Here is a 26,794-nt window from a genome sequence, read left to right on the forward strand (position 1 = left end):
ATATATGTATTTTTTTTTTTTTTTTGCTTTGTCGCTGTCTCCCGCCTTTGCCAGGTAGCGCAAGGAAACAGACGAAAGAAATGGCCCAACCCGCCCCCATACACATGTATATACAATACGTCCACACACACAAATATACATACCTACACAGCTTTCCATGGTTTACCCCTGACGCTTCACATGCCTTGATTCAATCCACTGACAGCACTTCAACCCTGGTATATCACATCGCTCCAATTCACTCTATTCCTTGCAATCTTTTCACCCTCCTGCATGTTCAGGCCCCGATCAAACAAAATCTTTTTCACCCCATCTTTCCACCTCCAATTTGGTCTCCCTCTTCTCCTCGTTCCCTCCACCTCCGACACATATATTCTCTTGGTCAATCTTTCCTCACTCATCCTCTCCATGTGCCCGAACCATTTCAAAACACCCTCTTCTGCTCTCTCAACCACGCTCTTTTTATTTCCACACATCTCTCTTACCCTTACGTTACTTACTCGATCAAACCACCTCACACCACACATTGTCCTCAAACATCTCATTTCCAGCACATCCATCCTCCTGCGCACAACTCTATCCATAGCCCACGCCTCGCAACCATACAACATTGTTGGAACCACTATTCCTTCAAACATACCCATTTTTGCTTTCCGAGATAATGTTCTCGACTTCCACACATTCTTCAAGGCTCCCAGAATTTTCGCCCCCTCCCCCACCCTATGATCCACTTCCGCTTCCATGGTTCCATCCGCTGCCAGATCCACTCCCAGATATCTAAAACACTTCACTTCCTCCAGTTTTTCTCCATTCAAACTCACCTCCCAATTGAATTGACCCTCAACCCTACTGTACCTAATAACCTTGCTCTTATTCACATTTACTCTTAACTTTCTTTTTTCACACACTTTACCAAACTCAGTCACCAGCTTCTGCAGTTTCTCACATGAATCAGGCACCAGCGCTGTATCATCAGCGAACAACAACTGACTCACTTCCCAAGCTCTCTCATCCCCAACAGACTTCATACTTGCCCCTCTTTCCAAAACTCTTGCATTCACCTCCCTAACAACCCCATCCATAAACAAATTAAACAACCATGGAGACATCACACACCCCTGCCGCAAACCTACATTCACTGAGAACCAATCACTTTCCTCTCTTCCTACACATAGACATGCCTTACATCCTCGATAAAAACTTTTCACTGCTTCTAACAACTTGCCTCCCACACCATATATTCTTAATACCTTCCACAGAGCATCTCTATCAACTCTATCATATGCCTTCTCCAGATTCATAAATGCTACATACAAATCCATTTGCTTTTCTAAGTATTTCTCACATACATTCTTCAAAGCAAACACCTGATCCACACATCCTCTACCACTTCTGAAACCACACTGCTCTTCCCCAATCTGATGCTCTGTACATGCCTTCACCCTCTCAATCAATATCCTCCCATATAATTTACCAGGAATACTCAACAAACTTATACCTCTGTAATTTGAGCACTCACTCTTATCCCCTTTGCCTTTGTACAATGGCACTATGCACGCATTCCGCCAATCCTCAGGCACCTCACCATGAGTCATACATACATTAAATAACCTTACCAACCAGTCAACAATACAGTCACCCCCTTTTTTAATAAATTCCACTGCAATACCATCCAAACCTGCTGCCTTGCCGGCTTTCATCTTCCGCAAAGCTTTTACTACCTCTTCTCTGTTTACCAAATCATTTTCCCTAACCCTCTCACTTTGCACACCACCTCGACCAAAACACCCTATATCTGCCACTCTATCATCAAACACATTCAACAAACCTTCAAAATACTCACTCCATCTCCTTCTCACATCACCACTACTTGTTATCACCTCCCCATTTGCGCCCTTCACTGAAGTTCCCATTTGCTCCCTTGTCTTACGCACTTTATTTACCTCCTTCCAGAACATCTTTTTATTCTCCCTAAAATTTAATGATACTCTCCCACCCCAACTCTCATTTGCCCTTTTTTCACCTCTTGCACCTTTCTCTTGACCTCCTGTCTCTTTCTTTTATACGTCTCCCACTCAATTTCATTTTTTCCCTGCAAAAATCGTCCAAATGCCTCTCTCTTCTCTTTCAATAATACTCTTACTTCTTCATCCCACCACTCACTACCCTTTCTAATCAACTCACCTCCCACTCTTCTCATGCCACAAGCATCTTTTGCGCAATCCATCACTGATTCCCTAAATACATCCCATTCCTCCCCCACTCCCCTTACTTCCATTGTTCTCACCTTTTTCCATTCTGTACTCAGTCTCTCCTGGTACTTCCTCACACAAGTCTCCTTCCCAAGCTCACTTACTCTCACCACCCTCTTCACTCCAACATTCACTTCTTTTCTGAAAACCCATACAAATCTTCACGTTAGCCTCCACAAGATAATGATCAGACATCCCTCCAGTTGCACCTCTCAGCACATTAACATCCAAAAGTCTCTCTTTCGCGCGCCTGTCAATTAACACGTAATCCAATAACGCTCTCTGGCCATCTCTCCTACTTACATAAGTATACTTATGTATATCTCGCTTTTTAAACCAGGTATTCCCAATCATCAGTCCTTTTTCAGCACATAAATCTACAAGCTCTTCACCATTTCCATTTGCAACACTGAACACCCCATGTATACCAATTATTCCCTCAACTGCCTCATTACTCACCTTTGCATTCAAATCACCCATCACTATAACCCGGTCTCGTGCATCAAAACCACTAACACACTCATTCAGCTGCTCCCAAAACACTTGCCTCTCATGATCTTTCTTCTCATGCCCAGGTGCATGCATATGCACCAATAATCACCCATCTCTCTCCATCAACTTTCAGTTTTACCCATATTAATCGAGAATTTACTTTCTTACATTCTATCACATACTCCCACATCTCCTGTTTCAGGAGTATTGCTACTCCTTCCCTTGCTCTTGTCTTCTCACTAACCCCTGACTTTACTCCCAAGACATTCCCAAACCACTCTTCCCCTTTACCCTTGAGCTTCGTTTCACTCAGAGCCGAAACATCCAGGTCCCTTTCCTCAAACATACTACCTATCTCTCCTTTTTTCACATCTTGTTTACATCCACACACATTTAGGCACCCCAATCTGAGCCTTCGAGGAGGATGAGCACTCCCCGCGTGACTCCTTCTGTTTCCCATTTTATATATATATATATATATATATATATATATATATATATATATATATATATATATGTATATATATATATATATATATATATATATATATATATATATATATATATATATATATATATATATATATATATATTATATATATGGTAAATTATATGGGAGGGTATTGATTGAGAGGGTGAAGGCATGTACAGAGCATCAGATTGGGGAAGAGCAGTGTGGTTTCAGAAGTGGTAGAGGATGTGTGGATCAGGTGTTTGCTTTGAAGAATGTATGTGAGAAATACTTAGAAAAGCAAATGGATTTGTATGTAGCATTTATGGATCTGGAGAAGGCATATGATAGAGTTGATAGAGATGCTCTGTGGAAGGTATTAAGAATATATGGTGTGGGAGGCAAGTTGTTAGAAGCAGTGAAAAGTTTTTATCGAGGATGTAAGGCGTGTGTACGTGTAGGAAGAGAGGAAAGTGATTGGTTCTCAGTGAATGTAGGTTTGCGGCAGGGGTGTGTGATGTCTCCATGGTTGTTTAATTTGTTTATGGATGGGGTTGTTAGGGAGGTAAATGCAAGAGTCTTGGAAAGAGGGGCAAGTATGAAGTCTGTTGGGGATGAGAGAGCTTGGGAAGTGAGTCAGTTGTTGTTCGCTGATGATACAGCGCTGGTGGCGGATTCATGTGAGAAACTGCAGAAGCTGGTGACTGAGTTTGGTAAAGTGTGTGGAAGAAGAAAGTTAAGAGTAAATGTGAATAAGAGCAAGGTTATTAGGTACAGTAGGGTTGAGGGTCAAGTCAATTGGGAGGTGAGTTTGAATGGAGAAAAACTGGAGGAAGTGAAGTGTTTTAGATATCTGGGAGTGGATCTGTCAGCGGATGGAACCATGGAAGCGGAAGTGGATCATAGGGTGGGGGAGGGGGCGAAAATTTTGGGAGCCTTGAAAAATGTGTGGAAGTCGAGAACATTATCCCGGAAAGCAAAAATGGGTATGTTTGAAGGAATAGTAGTTCCAACAATGTTGTATGGTTGCGAGGCGTGGGCTATGGATAGAGTTGTGCGCAGGAGGATGGATGTGCTGGAAATGAGATGTTTGAGGACAATGTGTGGTGTGAGGTGGTTTGATCGAGTAAGTAACGTAAGGGTAAGAGAGATGTGTGGAAATAAAAAGAGCGTGGTTGAGAGAGCAGAAGAGGGTGTTTTGAAATGGTTTGGGCACATGGAGAGAATGAGTGAGGAAAGATTGACCAAGAGGATATATGTGTCGGAGGTGAAGGGAACGAGGAGAAGAGGGAGACCAAATAGGAGGTGGAAAGATGGAGTGAAAAGGATTTTGTGTGATCGGGGCCTGAACATGCAGGAGGGTGAAAGGAGGGCAAGGAATAGAGTGAATTGGAGCGATGTGGTATACAGGGGTTGACGTGCTGTCAGTGGATTGAATCAAGGCATGTGAAGCGTCCGGGGTAAACCATGGAAAGCTGTGTAGGTATGTATATTTGCGTGTGTGGACGTATGTATGTACATGTGTATGGGGTGGGTTGGGCCATTTCTTTCGTCTGTTTCCTTGCGCTACCTCGCAAACGCGGGAGACCGCGAAAAAGTATAAAAAAAAAAAAAAAATATATATAATAATATATATATATATATATATATATATATATCTATATATATATATATATATTACTTATAAAATTTCATATTTTGCTTTGTCCGCTGCCACCCCGCCCGTTTGGGGAAAATAGCGCAAGGAAAAGACAAAAAGGCCACACCCACCCCCATTACTCAAAAAATCCACTGCGTCCACTCCAAATATCCATCCTAAAACATCTCAATGTACACATAAAATATAACAAGTTGAACATACATATATACCAATGGAAAAGTTTTTGTCAGTGGGCTGCGAGTATTATTTCCCTCCGGCAGTAAAAGCTTTGCCAACATGGAATACCACCCCTGCTTCGCGGGTTTGGTGTTTTCGAGGTAGCGCTAGGAAAAGACAACAAAGGCCCCATTGTTTCACACTCAGTCTCTAGCTGGTCATGCCAATAATGCCCGAAACCACAGCTCCCTTCCACATCAGGCCCCACACAACTTTCCATGGTTTTCCCCAGACGCTTCACATGCCCAGATTCAATCCCTGACACACTCAACCCCGGTATACCACATCGATCCCAATTCCTCTATTTCCTGCCCGCCTTTCACCCTCCTGCATGTTCAGGCCGACACCAAAATTTTTTTCACTCCATCTTTTCACCTCCAATTTGGGGCCCCCTTCTCCTCGTTCCCTCCACCTCCCACACAATATCCTCTTGTCAATCTTTCCCCATCATTCCCCTCCATGTGCCCCCCAACCCTTTCAAACACCCCCTTCTGCTCCTCACCACGTCTTTTTTTCCACCCACTCTCTTACTCTACATACTTACTCGATCAACCACTCACCTACACATTGTCCCAAACATCTCATATCCACACATCCACCCTCCCGCGCAAAACTCTAAACCATAGCCCACGCCTCGCACCATACAACATTCTTGGAACCATATTCCTCAAACATACCCAAATTTTTTCTTTCCGAGATTTTGTTCTCGACTTTTCCCCACATTCTTCAAGGCCCCCAGAATTTTCGCCCCCCCCCCCACCCTATGACCACTCCGCTTCCATGGGTTTCCCTTCCTGCCAGAACCACTCCCCGATTCTAAAACACTTCTATATATATTTTTAATATATATATATATATATATATATATTATATTATATTTATATATAATATTTTATATAATATATATAATATAATATAATATAATATATATTTTTATGGATGGGGTTGTTAGGGAGGTTTAAGCAAGAGTTTTGAAAGAGGGGCAATATGGGGAGTCTGTTGGGGGTGAGAAGCTAGGAAGTGAGTCAGTTGGGTTCCTGATGATACACGCTGGGGCTATTCATGTGAGGGAAAATGCAGAAAATGTTTATGAGTTTGGTAAAAAGTGTAAAAGACAAATTTAAGAGTAAATGGAATAAGGGGCAAGTTATTAGGGACAGTAGGGTTAGGTCAATCAAATTTGGGGGAAGTTTGAATGGAGAAAAACTGGAAAAGTAAAATTTTTAGATATCTGGGAGTGGATCTGGGAGCGGGTGGAACCATGGAAGCGGAAGTGATCATAGGGGGGGGGGAGGGGGGAAAATCCTGGGGGCCTTGAAGAATGTTTGGAAGTCGAAACATTATCTGGGAAAAACAAAAAAAGGTATGTTTGAAAAATAGTGGTTCCAAGAATGTTGTATGGGTTTCGGGCGGGGCTATGGATGAGTTTTTTGCGCAGGAGGGGGAATTGCTGGAAATGAGAAGTTTGAGGGCAATATGTGGTGTGAGGTGGTTTGAAACGATAAGTAGTAAGGGGAAGAGAGATGTGTGGAAATAAAAAGAGCGTGTTGAGAGAAAAGAAGAGGGTTTTGAAGGGGTTTGGGCACATGGAGAAATGGGTAGGAAAGATTGCCAAGAGGAATAAATGTGTCGGAAAAATGGAGGGACGAGGAGAATGGAGACCAAATGAGTGGAAAGAGGAGTGAAAAAGATTGAGGGGATCGGGGCCTGAACGTGCAGGAGGGTGAAAGGCGGGCAAGGTAAAGTGAATGGGAACGATGTGGTAAAACGGATCGAGTGCTGTCAATGGATTGAATCGGGGCCCTGTGAAACGTCTGGTAAACATGGAGAGTTGTGGGGCTGGATGGGGGGAAAGGGGCATGGTTTCGGGAAATTATTACTTTGGGCAGCTAGACTGAGTGTGAACGGATGGCCCTTGTTGTTTTTTCTAGCCCCACCTAGCACTCATGAGGGGGGAGGGGGATTTATTCCCTGTGGGCGAGGTGAGGGATGAATAATAAGGCGACAATATAATTTTATGTACATGTGTAAAATATGTATATGTCTTGTGTGATATAAAAGGTACATGAATGTAAGGTAGGGTATTTGCGTGTGGAACTTGTATGTATAACATGTGTAAGGGGGTGGGTTGCCATTTTTTTCGTCTGTTTCCTTGCGCAAACCTCCCCAACTCGAACAGCGACAGACAAAATGATTATAAAAAAAATAATATATATATATATAATTTTAAAAAATTATTTAATAATATATATAATATATATATATATAATATATAATATAAAATATTATTATATAAAATATTTTAAAGGGAATATTTTCCAACAATTTTATGGTTGCGGGGCGGGGGAATGGTTAGAGTTGTCGCAGGAGGAGGGAAATGTGCTGAATGAGATGTTTGAGGAAAAAGTGTGGTAGGGGGTTTGATCGAGAAAATAACGTAAGGAAAGAGATGTGGGAAATAAAAAGAGCGGGGGTTGAGAGACCCCAGAAGGGGGGTTTTTTTAAAAGGGTTTTTGGGGCCCAAGGGGGAGAGAAGAGTGAGGAAAGATTGACCAGAGGAATAGGGGTCGGAGGTGGAGGGAACGGGAGAAGAGGGAGCCAAATTGGGGTGAAAATGGAGTAAAAAGGTTTTTGTGTGATGGGGGCTAACCTCCCGGGAGGGTGAAAGAGGGCAAGGAATAGGTGAATTGGAGCGGTGGTATACGGGGGTTTTACGTCCTGTCAGTGGATGAATCAAGGGCATGTGAAGGGGCCCTGGGGTAAACAGGGAAAAGCTGTGTAGGTATGTAAAAATGCGGGTGGGGGACGTGTGTATGACATGTGGGGGGGGGGGGTTGGCATTTCTTTCGTCGTTTCCTTGCCTACTCGAAACCGGGACAGCGACAAAGTATAAAAAAAAAAAAAAAAAAAAAAAAAAATATAATATATATATATAATATTATATATAATATATATAATATATATATATATATATAATATAATATATTTTTATTTCTCAGCGTCAGCGAGGTACCGCAGGGACCAGCGAAAGAATGGCCCATCCCCCCCCCTATAACACTATAACATACATGTCCAACACGCACATAAACATACCTAACATTTCAACGTGTACATATATACACAAACCCAAAAAAAAAAAAATAAAAATAAATATATATAAAATATAATATTATAATTTTTATATATATTATATTATATAATATATATATATATATTATATAATATATATATAATTATATATAATATATTTTTTATTTTTTTTTTTGGGTGTTTCCCCCTTTTTTTCGAATTACCCGAAGTAACGCCGAAATTTTGGCCCGCCACCCCCATCCCACAGATGGGCAACCCACACACGCAAAAATACATACCTACACACTTTCCATGGTTACCCCCGACGCCCTTTACATGCCTGATTCATCCACTGACAGCACCTTAACCCCGGATACCACATCGATCCCAATTCACTCTATCCTTGCCTCCTTTCACCCTCCTGCATTTCAGGGCCCCCACACACAAAAACTTTTCACTCCATCTTTCCACCTCCAATTTGGTCTCCCTCTTCTCCTCGTTCCCTCCACCTCCGACACATATATCCTCTTGGTCAATCTTTCCTCACTCATTCTCTCCATGTGCCCAAACCATTTCAAAACACCCTCTTCTGCTCTCTCAACCAGCCTTTTTATTTCCACCACATCTCTTTACCTTACGTTACTTACTCGATCAACCACCTTACACAACACATTGTCCTCAAACATCTCATTCCACACCCCCATCCCCTCGCACAACTCTATCCCCTGCCCACGCCTCGCAACCATACAACATTTTTGGAACCACTATTCCTTCAAACATACCCCCTTTTTCTTTCCGAATATTTCCGACTTCCACACATTTTCAAGGCTCCCAGGATTTTCGCCCACTCCCACCACCCTATGATCCATTTCCGCTTCCATGGTTCCATCCGCTGCCAACCACTCCCAGATATCTAAACACTTTACTTCCTCCAGTTTTCTCCTTTTTAACTTACCTCCCAATTGACTTGAACCTCAAAACCCCACTTTCCTAATTACCTTGCTCTTTTTCACTTTTACTCTTGAAATTTCTTCTTTCAAACACTTACCAAAATCATCACCACTTCTGCAGTTTCTCACTAAATCAGCCACCACGCTGTAAACATCCGACAAAACTGACTCCTTCCCAAGCTCTCCATCCACAACAGACCCTTTATACTTGCCCTCTTTCCAAAACCTTTCATTTCCCTTTCCAACAACCCCATCCATAAACAAATTTAAAAACCATGGAGACATCACACACCCCTGCCGCAAACCTACATTCACTGAAACCAATCACTCCTCTCTTCCCACGTACACACGCCTACACCTCATAAAAACTTTTCACTGCTCTAAAAACTTTCCCTCCACACCAATATTCTTAAACCTTTCCCCAAGAGCATCCATCAAATCTATCATATGCCTTCTCCAGATCCATAAATGCTACATACAAACCATTTGCTTTTTTAAGTATTTCTCACATACATTCTTCAAAGCAAACACCTGTCCACACATCCCTACCACTTCTGAAACCAAAACACTGCTCTTCCCCAATCTGATGCGCTGTACATGCCTTCACACTCGCAATCAAAAACCCCCATATAATTTTACCAAGGAATACTCAACAAACTTATACCTCTCTAATTGAGCCCTCACTCTTATCCCCTTTGCCTTTGTACAATGGCACTATGCACGCAATTCCGCCAATCCTCAGGCACCTCACCTTTGATTTCATACATCCTTTAAATAACCTAACCAAAACCAGTCAATAATACAGTCACCCCCCTTTTTAAAAAATTTCCCACTGCAATATCATCCAAACCTGCTGCTTCCCGGGTTTCATCTTCCGCAATGTTTTTATTTCCTCTTCTCGTTTACCAAATCATTTCCCTTTTACCCCTCCCCTTTGCACCACCACCTCGCCCAAAACACCCTATATCTGCCGCTCTATCATCAAACACTTTCACAAACCTTCCAATACCACTCCATTCCTTCTCACATCCCCACTACTTTTTTATCACCTCCCCATTTCGCCCTTCACTGAAGTTCCCATTTGCTTTCCTTGCTTACGCACTTTATTTACCTCCTTCCAGAACATTTTTTTTCCCTCCCTAAATTTAATGATACCCCTCTCACCCCAACTCTCATTTCCCCTCTTTTTCACCTCTTGCCCCCTTTCTTGACGTCCTGTCTCTTCTTTTATACATCTCCCACGAATTGGTGTGAGGAATACCAGAAGAGACTGAGCACAAATGAAAAAAGGTGAGAACAAAAAGTAGTAAGGGGAGTGGGAGGAATGGGATGTATTTAGGGAATCAGTGATGGATTGCGTAAAAGAAGCTTGTGGCATTGAAAGAGGGGGAGGTGGGTTGATTAGAAAGGTAGTGAGGGTGGGATGAAAAGTAAGTTTTAGTGAAAGAAAAGAGAGGGGCCCATTTGGACATTTTTGGGGAAATAATATTTTAAATATTTTTTTTTTTTTTTTCATACTATTTCCATTTCCCGCGTTGGCGAGGTAGCATTAAGAACAGAGAACTGGGCCTTAGAGAGAAAAACCCCTAAAACCGACCCCCTTCCTGTTCTTCTTTGGAAAATAAAAAAAAACAAAAAAGGGGGAGGATTTCCACCACCCGCTCCCTCCCCTTTTATGCCTTTACGACACGGCAGGGAATACGTGGGAAGTATTCTTTCTCCCTATATATAATATATGTTTTATATTATAAAATATAAATATATAATATATATAATATATCTATAATATATGTTATTTTTTTTTTTTTTTTTGCTTTTCCCTGTCTCCACGCCTTTGCCAGGTACCCCAAGGAAACAGACGAAAGAGGCCCAACCGCCCCATACACATGTAAAATACAATACGTCCCACCCCCACAAATATACATACCTACACAGTTTTTTTTTTTATGGTTTTACCCCTGACCTTCACATGCCTTGATTCAATCCACTGACAGCAAATTCAACCCGTATAATCACATCGCTCCCAATTCACTCTATTCCTTTCAATCTTTCACCCTCCTGCAGGTTCAGGCCCCGATCAAACAAAATCTTTTCACCCCATCTTCCACCCCCAATTGGTCTCCCTCTTCTCCTCGTTCCCTCCACCTCCGACACATATATTCTCTTGGTCCAAACTTTCCTCACTCATCCTCTCCATGTGCCCGAAACCCCTTTCAAAACACCCTCTTCTGCTCTCTCAAACCCCGCTCTTTTTTTTTCCCACACATCTCTCTTACCCTTACTTACTTACTCGTCAAACCACCTCACACACACATTGGCCTCCCAAACATCTCTTTCCAGCACATCCATCCTCCTCGCACAAAATCTATCCCTAGCCCCCCGCCCGCAACCATACAACATTGTTGGAAACACTATTCCTTCCAAAAAACCCATTTTTGCTTTCCGAATAATGTTCTCGACTTCCACAAAATTCTTACAAGGCTCCCCAGAAGTTTTTGCCCCCCCCCACCCTTGATCCACTTCCGCTTCCATGGTTCCATCCGCGCAATCCACTCCCAGATATCTAAAACACTTCACTTCCCCCAGTTTTTTCCCCCACAAACTCACCTCCCCAATTGAATTGACCCTCAACCCTACTGTACCTAATACCTTGCTCTTATTCACATTTACTCTTAAACTTTCTTTTTTCACACACTTTACCAAACTCATCCCCACTTCTGTTTTTTTTCTCACAAATCAGGCACCAGCGCTGTACATCAGCGAACAACAACTGACCACTTCCAAGCCCTCACATCCCCAACAGACTTAAATACTTGCCCCCCTTTCAAACTCTTGAATTCACCTCCTAAAAACCCCCATCCATAAAAAAAATTAACAACCATGGAACACAACAAACCCCTCCGAAAACCCAAACATTCACTGAAACCAATCACTTTCCTCTCTTCCTACACATAGACATGCCTACATCCCCCGATAAAAACTTTTCACTGCTCTAACAATTTTGCCTCCCACACCATATATTCTTAATCCCCTTCCCACAAGCATCTCTACCCAACTCAATCATATGCCTTCTCCAGATTCATAAATGCACATCAAATCCATTTTTTTTCAATATTTCCCCACAACATTTTTCAAGCAAAAAAAACCTACCACACATCCCTACCACTTCTGAAACCACACTGCTCTCCCCAATCTGATGCTCTGTACATGCTTCCCACCCCTCACAATATCCTCCCATAAAATTTTACCAGAATACCCCAAAAAACCCTTAACCTCTTAATTTGAGCACTCACTCTTTTCCCCTTTCCCCTTTGTTTGCAATGGAACTAATGCACGCATTTCCCCCAATCCTCAGGCACCTCACCATAAAGTCATACATCATTAAATACCTTACCAACCAGTCAACAATACAGTCACCCCCTTTTTTAAAAAATTTCCACTGCAAAAACATCCAAACCGCTGCTTGCCGCTTCCCTCTTCCGCAAAGCTTTTACTACCTTCTTCTCTGTTTACCAAATCATTTTCCAACCCCTCTCACTTTGCAAAACACCTCAAAACCAAAAACACCTATACTGCCATCTATCATCAAACACATTCAAAAAACCCTTCAAAATACTCACCCCATCTCCTTCCCCACATCACCACTATTTGGGTATCCCCTCCCCATTTGCCCCCACTGAAGTTCCCATTTGCCCCTTCCCCCTTACGCACTTTTGTACCTCCTTCCAGAACTTTTTTTTCCCTCCAAAAAATTTAATAACTCCCACCCCAACTCTCATTTGCCTTTTTTCACCTCTTGCACCTTTCCTTGACCTCCTGCTTTTTCCCTTTTATACGTCCCCCACTCAATTTCTTTTTTTTCCCTGCAAAATCGTCCAAAATGCCTCCTCTTCTCTTTCAATAATACCTTACTTCTTCATCCCACCACCACTAAAACCCTTCTAATCACTCCCCTTCCCACTCTTCCATGCCACAAGCATCTTGCGCAACCCCTTCACTGTTTCCCCTAAATACATCCCATTCCTCCCCCACTCCCCTTACTTCATTTTTCTCCCCTTTTTTTCATTCTGTCTCATCTCTCCTGGTACTATTCCTCACACAAGTCCCCTTTCCCCAAAAAGCCACTTACTCTAAACCACCCTCTTCACTCCAACATTAAACTTTTTTTTCGAAAACCCATAAAAAATCTTCACGTTAGCCCCACAAGATAATAATCAACATCCCTCCAGTTGCACCTCTCAGCACATTAACCCCCAAAAGCCCTCTTTTTCCGCGCGCCTGCATTAACACGTAATCATTACGCCTTTTGGCCATCTCCCCCTACTTACATAAGTATACTATGTAATCTCCTTTTTAAACCAGTTTTCCCAACATCAGTCCTTTTTCAGCACAAAATCTACAAGCTCTTCACCATTTCCATTTGGGAACACGAACCACCCCCCTGTATACCAATTTTCCTTTAATGCCCCCATTACTCACCTTTGCATTCAATCACCCATCAAATATAACCCGGTCTCGGCATCAAACACTAAAAAACACTCATTCAGCGGGTCCCCAAAACACTTTTCCTCTCATGAAAACTTTCTTCTCATGCCCAGGTGCATGCATATGCACCAATAATCACCCATCTCTCTCCCCCTCAACTTTCAGTTTTAACCCATATAATCGAGAATTTACTCTTTCATCTATCACATACCCCACATCTCCTTTTCAGGGGTATTGCTACTCCTTCCCTGCCTGCTTCTACTAAAAACCCCCGACTTTACTCCAAACATTCCCAAACCACTCTTCCCCTTTACCCTTAGCTTCGTTTCACTCAGAGCCGAAACATCCGGGCCCCTCCTCAAACATACTACCTATCCTCCTTTTTTTTACACTTGTTTACATCCACCACATTTAGCACCCAATCTGAGCCCTTTGAGAGGATACACTCCCCGCGTGACCCTTCTGTTTCCCAAATTTTTTTATATATATATTATATAATATAATATATATATATATAATAAATATGGGTTAAAATTATATAAAATATATATATTATAAATATATATATATATATATATAAAATAAAATATATATATATATTATAAAAATATGGTAAATTATATGGGAGGGTATTTATTGAGAGGGTGAAGGATGTACAGAGCATCAGATTGGGGAAAAGCAGTGGGTTTTTTAAAGGGGTAAGGATTTTGGTCAGGGGTTTCTTTTAAAAGTTGTAGAAATACTTAGAAAAGCAAATGGGTTTATGTAGCTTTAGGGGTCTGGAAAAAGGGGAATGATAGGGTTAAGAGAGCCTGTGGAAGGTATTAAGAATATATGGTGTGGGAGGCAAGTTGTTATAGCAGTGAAAAGTTTTTATAGAGGATATAAGGCATATGTACGAATAGGGAGACGCGAAAGTAATTAGTTCTCAGTGAATGTCGGTTTGTGACAGGGGTGCTAGATGTCTCCATGGTTGTTTAATTTGTTTATGGATGGGGTTGTTAGGAAGGTGAATGCAAGAGTTTTGGAGAGAGGGGCAAGTATGCAGTCTGTTGTGGCTGTGCGAGCTTGGGAAATAAGTTAGTTGTTATTCGCTGATGATACAGCTCTTGTGACTGATTCGGGTGAGAAAGTGGAGAAGCTGGTGATTGAGTTTGGTAAAGTGTGTGAATGAAGAAAGCTGAGAGTAAAAGTGAATAAGAGCAAGGTTATTAGGTACAGTAGGGTTGAGAGACAAGTCAATTGGGGAGTAAGTTTGAGTGGAGAAAAACTGGAGGAAGTGAAGTGTTTTAGATATCTGGGAGTGGATCTGGCAGCGGATGGAACCATGGAAACGAAGATGAGTCACAGGGTGGGGCAGGTAGCGAAAGTTCTGGGATCGCTGAAAAATGTGTGGAAAACGAAAACATTATTTCGGAAAGCAAAATATGGATCTGTTTGAAGGAATAGTGGTTCCATGAATGTTATACGGCTGCGAGGCATGGGCTATAGATAGAGTTGTGCGGAGGAGGGTGGATGTTTTGGAAATAACATGTTTGAGGACAGTATTTGGTGTGAGGTGGTTTGATCGAGTAAGTAATAAAAGTGTAAGAGAGATGTGTGGTAATGAAAGGGTGTGGTTGAGAGAGCATGAGAGGGTGTTATGAAATGGTTTGGTCACATGGAGAGAATGAGTGAGGAAAGATTGACAAAGAGGATATATGTGTCAGAGGTGGAGGGAACGAGGAGAAGTGAGAGGTGGAAAGATGGAGAGAATAAGATTTCGAGCGATCGGGGCCTGAACATGCAGGAGGGTGAAAGGCGTGCAAGGAATAGAGTGATTTGGAACGATGTAGTATACCGGGGTCGACGTGCAGTCAATGGATTGAACCAGGGCATGTGAAGCCTCTAGGGTAAACCATAAGATATATATATATATATATATATATATATATATATATATATATATATATATATATATATATATATATATATATATTATCCCTGGGGATAGGGGAGAAAGAATACTTCCCACGTATTCCCTGCGTGTCGTAGAAGGCGACTAAAAGGGGAGGGAGCGTGGGGCTGGAAATCCTCCCCTCTTTTTTTTTTTTTTTTCCAAAAGAAGGAACAGAGGAGGCCAGGTGAGGATATTCCCTCAAAGGCCCAGTCCTCTGTTCTTAATGCTACCTCGCTAACACGGGAAATGGCAAATAGTTTGAAAGAAAGAAAGAAAGATATATATATATATATATATATATATATATATATATATATATATATATATATATATATATATATATATATATATATATATATATATATATATATATATATATAAATTATTTCATTTATTATTTATTTTGCTTTGTCGCTGTCTCCCGCGTTTGCGAGGTAACGCAAGGAAACAGACGAAAGAATGGCCCAACCCACCCACATACACATGTATATACATACACGTCCACACACGCAAATATGCATACCTATACATCTCAACGTATACATATATATATATATATATATATATATATATATATATATATATATATATATATATATATATATATATATATTTTTTTTTTTTCTTTTTATTTAAATAAAGTAAATAAAGTAAGTAAAGTGCGTAAGACAAGGGAGCAAATGGGAACTTCAGTGAAGGGCGCAAATGGGGAGGTGATAACAAGTAGTGGTGATGTGAGAAGGAGATGGAGTGAGTATTTTGAAGGTTTGTTGAATGTGTTTGATGATAGAGTGGCAGATATAGGGTGTTTTGGTCGAGGTGGTGTGCAAAGTGAGAGGGTTAGGGAAAATGATTTGGTAAACAGAGAAGAGGTAGTGAAAGCTTTGCGGAAGATGAAAGCCGGCAAGGCAGCAGGTTTGGATGGTATTGCAGTGGAATTTATTAAAAAAGGGGGTGACTGTATTGTTGACTGGTTGGTAAGGTTATTTAATGTATGTATGACTCATGGTGAGGTGCCTGAGGATTGGCGGAATGCGTGCATAGTGCCATTGTACAAAGGCAAAGGGGATAAGAGTGAGTGCTCAAATTACAAAGGTATAAGTTTGTTGAGGATTCCTGGTAAATTATATGGGAGGGTATTGATTGAGAGGGTGAAGGCATGTACAGAGCATCAGATTGGGGAAGAGCAGTGTGGTTTCAGAAGTGGTAGAGGATGTGTGGATCAGGTGTTTGCTTTGAAGAATGTATGTGAGAAATACTTAGAAAAGCAAATGGATTTGTATGTAGCATTTATGGATCTGGAGAAGGCATATGATAGAGTTGATAGAGATGTTCTGTGGAAGGTATTAAGAATATATGGTGTGGGAGGAAAGTTGTTAGAAGCAGTGAAAAGTTTTTATCGAGGATGTAAGGCATGTGTACGTGTAGGAAGAGAGGAAAGTGATTGGTTCTCAGTGAATGTAGGTTTGCGGCAGGGGTGTGTGATGTCTCCATGGTTGTTTAATTTGTTTATGGATGGGGTTGCTCTCAACTCTATCCACAGCCCACGCCTCGCAACTATACAACATTGTAGGAAACTTTAATCCTTCAAACATACCCATTTTTGCTTTCCGAGATAATGTTCTCGACTTCCACACATTCTTCAAGGCTCCCAGAATTTTCGCCCTCTCCCCCACCCTATGATTCACTCCGCATCCATGGTTCCATCCGCCGCCAAATCCACCCCCAGATATCTGAAACACTTCACTTCCTCTAGTTTTTCTCCATTCAAATGCTTGCATTTGTACCTAATAACCTTGCTCTTATTCACATTTACTCTTAACTTTCTTCTTCCACACACTTTACCAAACTCAGTCACCAGCTTCTGCAGTTTCTCACATGAATCAGCCACCAGCGCTGTATCATCAGCGAACAACAACTGACTCACTTCCCAAGCTCTCTCATCCCCAACAGACTTCATACTTGCCCCTCTTTCCAAAACTCTTGCATTTACCTCCCTAACAACCCCATCCATAAACAAATTAAACAACCATGGAGACATCACACACCCCTGCCGCAAACCTACATTTACTGAGAACCAATCACTTTCCTTTCTTCCTACACAACTGCTCCCAAAACACTTGCCTCTCATGATCTTTCTTCTCATGCCCAGGTGCATATGCACAAATGATCACCCATCTCTCTCCATCAACTTTCAGTTTTACCCATATCAATCTATAGTTTACTTTCTTACACTCTATCACATACTCCCACCACTCCTGTTTCAGGAGTAGCGCTACTCCTTCCCTTGCTCTTGTCCTCTCACTAACCCCTGACTTTACTCCCAAGACATTCCCAAACCACTCTTCCCCTTTACCCTTGAGCTTCGTTTCACTCAGAACCAAAACATCCAAGTTCTTTTCTTCACACATACTACCTATCTCTCCTTGTCTCTCATCTTGGTTACATCCACACACATTTAGACACCCCAATCTGAGCGTTCGAGGAGGATGAGCACTCCCCGCGTGACTCCTTCTTCTGTTTCCCCTTTCAGAGGGTCAAAATACAAGGAGGGAAGAGTTTGTAGCCCCCCGCTCCCGTCCCCTTTAGTCGCCTTCTACAACCCTCCCCTCCTTGTATTCTAAATTTCTAATAGGGGAAAGAGAAGGAGTCACGCGGGGAGTGCTCATCCTCCTCGAAGGCTCAGATTGGGGTGTCTAAATGTGTTTGGGTGTAACCAAGATGAGAAAAAAGAAGAGATAAGTAGTATGTTTGAGGAAAAGAATCTGTATGCTTTGGCTCTGAGTGAAACGAAGTGGTTTGGAAATATTTTGGGAGTAGAGTCAGGGGTTAGTGAGAGGACTAGAGCAAGAGAAGGAGTAGCACTACTCTTGAAACAGGAGTGGTGGGAGTATGTGATAGAGTGGAAGAACGTAAACTCTAGATTGATAATGGTAAAACTGACAGTGGATGGAGAGAGATCGGTGAGCATTGGTGCATATCAACCTGGGCATGAGAAGAAAGATCATGAGAGGCAAGTGTTTTGGAAGCAGGTTGAGTTTTGGAAGCAGCAAATGGATTTGTATGTAGCATTTATGGATCTGGAGAAGGCATATGATAGAGTTGATAGAGATGCTCTGTGGAGGGTATTAAGAATATATGGTGTGGGAGGCAAGTTGTTAGAAGCAGTGAAAAGTTTTTATCGTGGATGTAAGGCACGTGTACGTGTAGGAAGAGAGGAAAGTGATTGGTTTTCTGTGAATGTTGGTTTGTGGCAGGGGTACGTGATGTCTCCATGGTTGTTTGATTTGTTTATGGATGGGATTGTTAGGGGGGTGAATGCAAGAGTTTTGGAAAGAGGGGCAAGTATGCCAGTCTGTTGTGGATGAGAGAGCTTGGGAAGTGAGTCAGTTGATGTTCGCTGATGATACACCGCTGGTGGCTGATTCATGTGAGAAACTGCAGAAGCTGGTTACTGAGTTTGGTAAAGTGTGTGAAAGAAGAAAGCTGAGAGTAAATGCGAATAGGAGCAAGGTTATTAGGTACAGTAAGGTTGAGGGACGAGTCAATTGGTAGGTAAGTTTGAATGGAGAAAAACTGGAGGCAGTGAAGTGTTTTAGATATCTGGAGGTGGATTTAGCATCGGATGGAACCATGGAAGCGGAAGTGAATCATAGGGTAGGGAAGGGGGCAAAAGTTCTGGGAGCGTTGAAAAATGTGTGGAAGTCGAGAACGTTATCTTGGGAAGCAAAAATGTGTATATTTGAAGGAATAGTGGTTCCAAGAATGTTGTATGGTTGCGAGGCGTGGGCTATAGATAGAGTAGTGCGGAGGATGGTGGATGTGCTGGAAATGAGATGTTTGTGGACAATATGTGGTGTGAGTTGATTTGATCGAGTAAGTAATGAAAGGGTTAGAGAGATGTGTGGTAATAAAAAGAGTTTGGTTGAGAGAGCAGAAGAGGGTGTATTGAAATGGTTTGGTCACATGGAGAGAATGAGTGAGGAAAGATTGACCAAGAGGATATATGTGCCAGTGGTGGAGGGAACGAGGAGAAGTGGGAGACCAAATTGAAGGTGGAAAGATGGAGTGAAAAAGATTTTGAGTGATCGGGGCCTGAACATGAAGGAGGGTGAAAGGCGTGCAAGGAATAGAGTGAATTGGAACGATATGGTATACCGGGGTCGACGTGCTGTCAATGGATTGAACCAGGGCATGTGAAACGTTTGGGGTAAACCATGGAAAGCTGTGTAGGTATGTATATTTGCGTGTGTGGACGTATGTATATACATGTGTATGGGGGTGGGTTGGGCCATTTCTTTCGTCTGTTTCCTTGCGCTACCTCGCAAACGCGGGAGACAGCGGCAAAAAAAAAAAAAAAAAAAAATATATATATATATATATATATATATATATATATATATATATATATATATATATATATATATATATATATATATATATATATATATATATAAGCCCACATACACACATATACATATAAGTACATATCGACATATACATACATAGACATGTATGTATTCGTGCTTGCTTGCCTTCATCCATTCCTGTCGGTACCCCGCCCTTCCTTCAGCGAGGTAGCGCCAGGTAAACAGACAAGAAAGGCCTCATTCGTTCACACTCATTCTCTAGGTGCCATGTGTAATGCACCGAAACCAAAGCTCTTTATCCACACCCAAGATCCTTAGATCATTCCATGGTTTTCCCCAGATGCTTAACATGCCCTGGTTCAGTCCATTGACAGCACGTCGACCCCGTCATACCATATCATTCCAATTTTCTATATTCCTTGCACACTTCTGGCCCTCATGTATGTTCAGGCCGCTATCGCTCGAAATCTTTTTCACTTCAACCTCCCACCTCCAATCTGGTCTCCCGCTTCTTGATCCCTCTACCTCTGACAAGTATATCCTCTTTTTCAATTTTTCCTCACTCATTATCTCTATATGTCAAATCACTTCAACACATCTTCCGCTCTCTCAACCACACTCTTTATGTTTCCACACATCTGTCTCTCACTCTGTCATTACTTGCTCAACCACAATCTTTTTATTTCCAAACATCTCTCCCTCACCCTTTCATTACTTACTCGATCAAACCATGTCATTTCACTTCCAACACATCCACCCTCCTCCGCATGCTTCGCAACCATATAACTTTGTTGGAACTACTATTTTTCAAGCATACCCATTTTTGCTCTTCGAGATAACGTTCTCTCCTTTCTCACATTCTTCATCGCTCCCAGAAGCTTCGCCCCCTCTCCACCCTGTGACTCACTTCCGCTTCCATGGTTCCATTCGCTGCTATGTACATCGAGTCCCAGAAATGTAAAACACTTCATTTCCTTCTATTTTTCTTCAGTGAATCTTTTATCCCAGTAAACTTGTCCCTCAACCCTACTGAACCTAATAACCTTGCTCTTATTCACATTTACTCTCAACTTTCTCCTTTCACAGCCGAATCAGCCACTAGACCTGTATCATCGGCGAACAACTGACCCACTTCCCAGGCCTTCTCATCCCAAACGGACTGCATACTTGCACACACACCTACTGTAGACCGACATTCACTGAGAACCAATCACTCTTCTCTCATCCTACTCGTACACATGCCTTATATCCTTGGTAAAAACTTTTCACTGCTTCTGTCAACTTGCCTCCCACTCCATATACTCTTAAAACCTTCCACAAAGCATCTCTATCCACCCTATCATACTCCTTCTCCAGATCCATAAATGCTACATACAAATCCATCTGTTTTTCTAAATATTTTTCACATACATTCTTCAAAGGAAACACCTGATCCACACATCCTCTACCACTTCTGAAACCCAACTGTTCTTCCCCAGTCTGATGCTCTGTACATGCCTTCACCCTCTCAATCAACACCCTTCCATATAGTTTCCCAGGAATACTCAGCAAGCTTATGCTTCTGTAATTTGAACACCCACCTTTATCCCCTTTGCCTTTTTACTGCATGTATTCGCCAATCCTCAGGCACTTCACAGTGATCCATACAATGAAAACCACATTCACATATGATGATTACTATGATGCTTTATTTGGACAACATTATGACAGATAAGTTACAGAAATAGTCACACAGTTTGGCCAACAAAGTGCTGTACTGCTTAGGATACGTATAGGTATGATGTTATTTTCTTTTTCGATATGTCTTTGACCTTATGTTCAATCAATTTTTGAGTTTTTTTTATATTTCTATTATATGTAAAAACTTTAGGCTGGGAGAAATGCTAAATTGTATGAAGCTTAGGACTTAGACGATTCAACAGACGCTTAAAATAGTGACAGTTTTTGTTTTCATGGGAAATGCCTTGGCACTCACTAAAAGTCTCGTGATAACTCTCAGGGACTTTTTTTAACCTTGAAAATTTTTTCTCATTGAGAGAGTCATGTTTTCAAGACTTCACAGATCATGACAGAGACGGCGGTAGGTTCTAAAAAGTGAGGGAGGGGCTCAGTGGAGCAAAAGCTTTCACAACGATGAAGCATACTGCAGTTCTTTGCAGTTCTAAGCCCCCCCTGAGAGAGAGAGAGAGAGAGAGAGAGAGAGAGAGAGAGAGAGAGAGAGAGAGAGAGAGAGAGAGAGAGAGAGAGAGAGAGAGAGAGAGAGAGAGCATGATTCCCCCCTCCCCACGTGCCGCCTCCATTGTATGATGAATTGCAAGTAAACGTTTTGGTCATTACAAGTACGAATGATAATGGAAAAGAGCAGACTGACATACTTCTTCATGAAGAAGTGACGGATTTAGAGGAATGCCCTTGAAATATGATCATGCAATTAAAGGCTTTGACCAGGACAGAACAGTTTGATATCACAATGAAGACAAAATCATGTTGGTTGATATGGACTGAAGGTGGTTTACACAGTTAGTTATAAAAGTTCAGTTGACTCCTGTTGACCGCTGCAGCAAAAGGTTTAAGAGAATGGCTAATCTGTTGACACACTTCAAGCATGAACCAGGACAGTCTCAGTGTAAAGTGCATATCTGTGCTTACAGCAAAGAACATACCACCTCTAATTGTCCTGTGGCCGGAAGTCGTCCCACCAACCGTCCTTAACCAAAACCATTAGATTTAAAGTTCTTCACTCTTCATTGAACCACAAATGTTTTAGATTGTATTCAAGTTGCCTCTGCAGATTTCTGTTGCTCTTTAGTGAGGTGAAAGTTGCAGACTAGGACACGTAAGGTTTTGTAGTTTATGTCATGCTTCAACCTATGGAATAAGGCCATTGCAAGTTGCTCCCTGTCCTCAAAGGCAATTGATATAAGCACCAGTTGATGGGAGCTAAAGGTAATAAAATGATGGATAAGGGAAAGACTAAATCATGATCGAGAGCTGGTCAGTGAAGAAGCAGAAGGAAGAATGCCACTAATTTCAGTATTTGTGTTGTGAAAATAATCGTAAAACCTAATCCTCATCAATGGAATTGTTCATTTGAGATTAATTAGCATTCTGTTATAAAGAAAACCAAAGGTTTGTGTTATTTTGATAGATTGTTTTCATAACTTTAAGTCCTTAAATCCCGAGTTGGGGTTCCTCTCCAAACCTGTGAATCTGTTTTCTGTGGATAAAAAATATTTGTAACCTTACAATTTTATATTCATATAAAATGGAAAAGAAAAATTTCTTCAAAAGTGGATTTCGTACAGTACTTTCACTCTGAAAATGTGTAGAAGCCATGTTTCAGCACAACACAATAATAAGTGTGGGAGTTAATATCTAAATATGCAAATTTTAATGTTCTATCTTGTATAATTGATCTTTTATTGTGACATTCAGTGTCATTCATCGGTAATTTTTTCACAATAGCAAAAATATATGTTTGAAAATCACCAGCCACACCAGTCAGAGGTACTGAAAATCTCCAGCCACACCAGTCAGAAGTACTGAAAATCACCAGCCACACCAGTCAGAAGTGTTGAAAATCTCCAGCCACACCAGTCAGAAGTACTGAAAATCTCCAGCCACACCAGTCAGAAGTACTGAAAATCTCCAGCCACACCAGTCAGAAGTACTGAAAATCACCAGCCACACCAGTCAGAAGTATTGAAAATCACCAGCCACACCAGTCAGAAGTACTGAAAATCTCCAGCCACACCAGTCAGAAGTATTGAAAATCACCAGCCACACCAGTCAGAAGTACTGAAAATCTCCAGCCACACCAGTCAGAAGTACTGAAAATCACCAGCCACACCAGTCAGAAGTCCTGAAAATCACCAGCCACACCAGTCAGAAGTACTGAAAATCACCAGCCACACCAGTCAGAAGTATTGAAAATCACCAGCCACACCAGTCAGAAGTACTGAAAATCTCCAGCCACACCAGTCAGAAGTATTGAAAATCACCAGCCACACCAGTCAGAAGTACTGAAAATCTCCAGCCACACCAGTCAGAAGTACTGAAAATCTCCAGCCACACCAGTCAGAAGTACTGAAAATCTCCAGCCACACCAGTCAGAAGTATTGAAAATCTCCAGCCACACCAGTCAGAAGTACTGAAAATCTCCAGCCACACCAGTCAGAAGTATTGAAAATCTCCAGCCACACCAGTCAGAAGTACTGAAAATCTCCAGCCACACCAGTCAGAAGTACTGAAAATCTCCAGCCACACCAGTCAGAAGTATTGAAAATCACCAGCCACACCAGTCAGAAGTACTGAAAATCACCAGCCACACCAGTCAGAAGTACTGAAAATCTCCAGCCACACCAGTCAGAAGTACTGAAAATCTCCAGCCACACCAGTCAGAAGTACTGAAAATCTCCAGCCACACCAGTCAGAAGTACTGAAAATCTCCAGCCACACCAGTCAGAAGTACTGAAAATCACCAGCCACACCAGTCAGAAGTACTGAAAATCTCCAGCCACACCAGTCAGAAGTACTGAAAATCTCCAGCCACACCAGTCAGAAGTATTGAAAATCTCCAGCCACACCAGTCAGAAGTACTGAAAATCTCCAGCCACACCAGTCAGAAGCATTGAAAATCTCCAGCCACACCAGTCAGAAGTACTGAAAATCTCCAGCCACACCAGTCAGAAGTATTGAAAATCTCCAGCCACACCAGTCTGAAGTATTGAAAATCTCCAGCCACACCAGTCAGAAGTACTGAAAATCTCCAGCCACACCAGTCAGAGGTATTGAAAATCTCCAGCCACACCAGTCAGAAGTATTGAAGATGTCCAGCCACACCAGTCAGAAGTACTGAAAATCTCCAGCCACACCAGTCAGAAGCACTGAAAATCTCCAGCCACACCAGTCAGAAGTATTGAAAATCACCAGCCACACCAGTCAGAAGTACAGAAAATCACCAGCCACACCAGTCAGAAGTATTGAAAATCTCCAGCCACACCAGTCAGAAGTATTGAAAATCTCCAGCCACACCAGTCAGAAGTACTGAAAATCTCCAGCCACACCAGTCAGAAGTGTTGAAAATCTCCAGCCACACCAGTCAGAAGTATTGAAAATCTCTAGCCACACCAGTCAGAAGTACTGAAAATCTCCAGCCACACCAGTCAGAAGTATTGAAAATCTCCAGCCACACCAGTCAGAAGTTCTGAAAATCTCCAGCCACACCAGTCAGAAGTATTGAAAATCTCCAGCCACACCAGTCAGAAGTATTGAAAATCTCCAGCCACACCTGTCAGAAGTATTGAAAATCTCCAGCCACACCAGTCAGAAGTACTGAAAATCTCCAGCCACACCAGTCAGAAGTATTGAAAATCTCCAGTCACACCAGTCAGAAGTATTGAAAATCTCCAGCCACACCAGTCAGAAGTATTGAAAATCTCCAGCCACACCAGTCAGAAGTACTGAAAATCTCCAGCCACACCAGTCAGAAGTTCTGAAAATCTCCAGCCACACCAGTCAGAAGTATTGAAAATCTCCAGCCACACCAGTCAGAAGTATTGAAAATCTCCAGCCACACCAGTCAGAAGTACTGAAAATCTCCAGCCACACCAGTCAGAAGTATTGAAAATCTCCAGCCACACCAGTCAGAAGTACTGAAAATCTCCAGCCACACCAGTCAGAAGTATTGAAAATCTCCAGCCACACCAGTCAGAAGTAATACAGGATCATCTGTATGATCATCTAAATCTGGCTAAGTGCCATTCACTTTCCTTCCTTAAAAAAAAGATAAGAATGCGCATGGTGTAGCCGTTAATGACCGACACGTGTGTATGATCCGCTTAGTCTCGAATCCAGGTTGCCTCAGCTGTCCAATGTCCACCCATTTATCCGTCCACCTTTAGAGGCTAGTGGTAAGAATGGGCGCCGGGCATAAGTTAGGGTGTGCAAGAGTGTGTATACACACAAAGACATGGAACACATATATATTGTTAAGAAGACGTGGCAACACGACCGTAAAACACTCTCCCTATAATACAAATAGAAATCACTGGCATATTTGAACGATGACTGACTATATGGAGAAATTTTCATGCACTGCCACCTTGGCAACCACCCAGGCGTGTGGCCAGTCATGAAACACGTAAGGAGTTAAGTATCCGTCAGGAATAACAATCACATTTTCCAACACCTTAAAGCAGCTTAAAATCTACCCTCTGTCAGATCATTGGAAAATGTAGTTTTCATGAATATGATGTTCTTGAAAGAAAAAACAAAAACAAGATATGGCTTTCATAAAAGAAAAAAAATATGTATCACTGAAGGTGGGTTTAGCAATAATTCTGCTGACAAGTCTAAGTTCTTTTACAGTTTTTTCTTATAGTTATCAGTTCCGTCCCTTGTAAACAGAAATTGTGTTCATCAACTGGATAACCTGTGTAGGTTATCCAGTTCCTTTTGTAAAATCTTTTGGTCATTATCTGTTCACTTATTGTCTCGGTATGCTTAATGCATCTAGAAGTAAAGGTCTTCATTTTTAATTCTCTTCTTCTCAGGATATTACATCCTCTCCCTGTCTTTACATTACCAACAATGGTATATCCACCGGATGGACACCATTTTTTTTTTCTGGAGAAATCCACTTCAGCTGCTTGTCATGACCTTTATATTCCATTCATAGCCCATGTCTTGGTACTTTATGTGAAGGTGCTGTGGATCACATCATGTTAAGCACACCAAACCTATGGTTGATATTGATAACGCATATCACAAAAAAACCAATGAACTAAATGATAAGCAAAAACGTGCCACCTTGAATAATGACAGTCACCTGCAGTAAGACCCACCATGGATCACTTGAATTGCAAAGACAGAAATGTTTCATTGAAGTAGGGGTGTTATTTGATGTGTG

The 26,794-nt window shown here is 41.7% G+C and overlaps 1 protein-coding gene across 1 annotated transcript in view; it reads left to right on the forward strand.

Annotated features, from left to right (window-relative positions):
• LOC139759412 (uncharacterized) overlaps positions 1-26,794 on the forward strand; it is a 351,115-nt gene that overhangs the window by 272,568 nt on the left and 51,753 nt on the right. The gene's annotated exons all lie outside the window — the stretch shown is intronic.

Source organism: Panulirus ornatus, chromosome 33, assembly GCF_036320965.1.
Source record: "Panulirus ornatus isolate Po-2019 chromosome 33, ASM3632096v1, whole genome shotgun sequence".
Classification (NCBI taxonomy): Eukaryota; Metazoa; Arthropoda; class Malacostraca; order Decapoda; family Palinuridae; genus Panulirus; species Panulirus ornatus.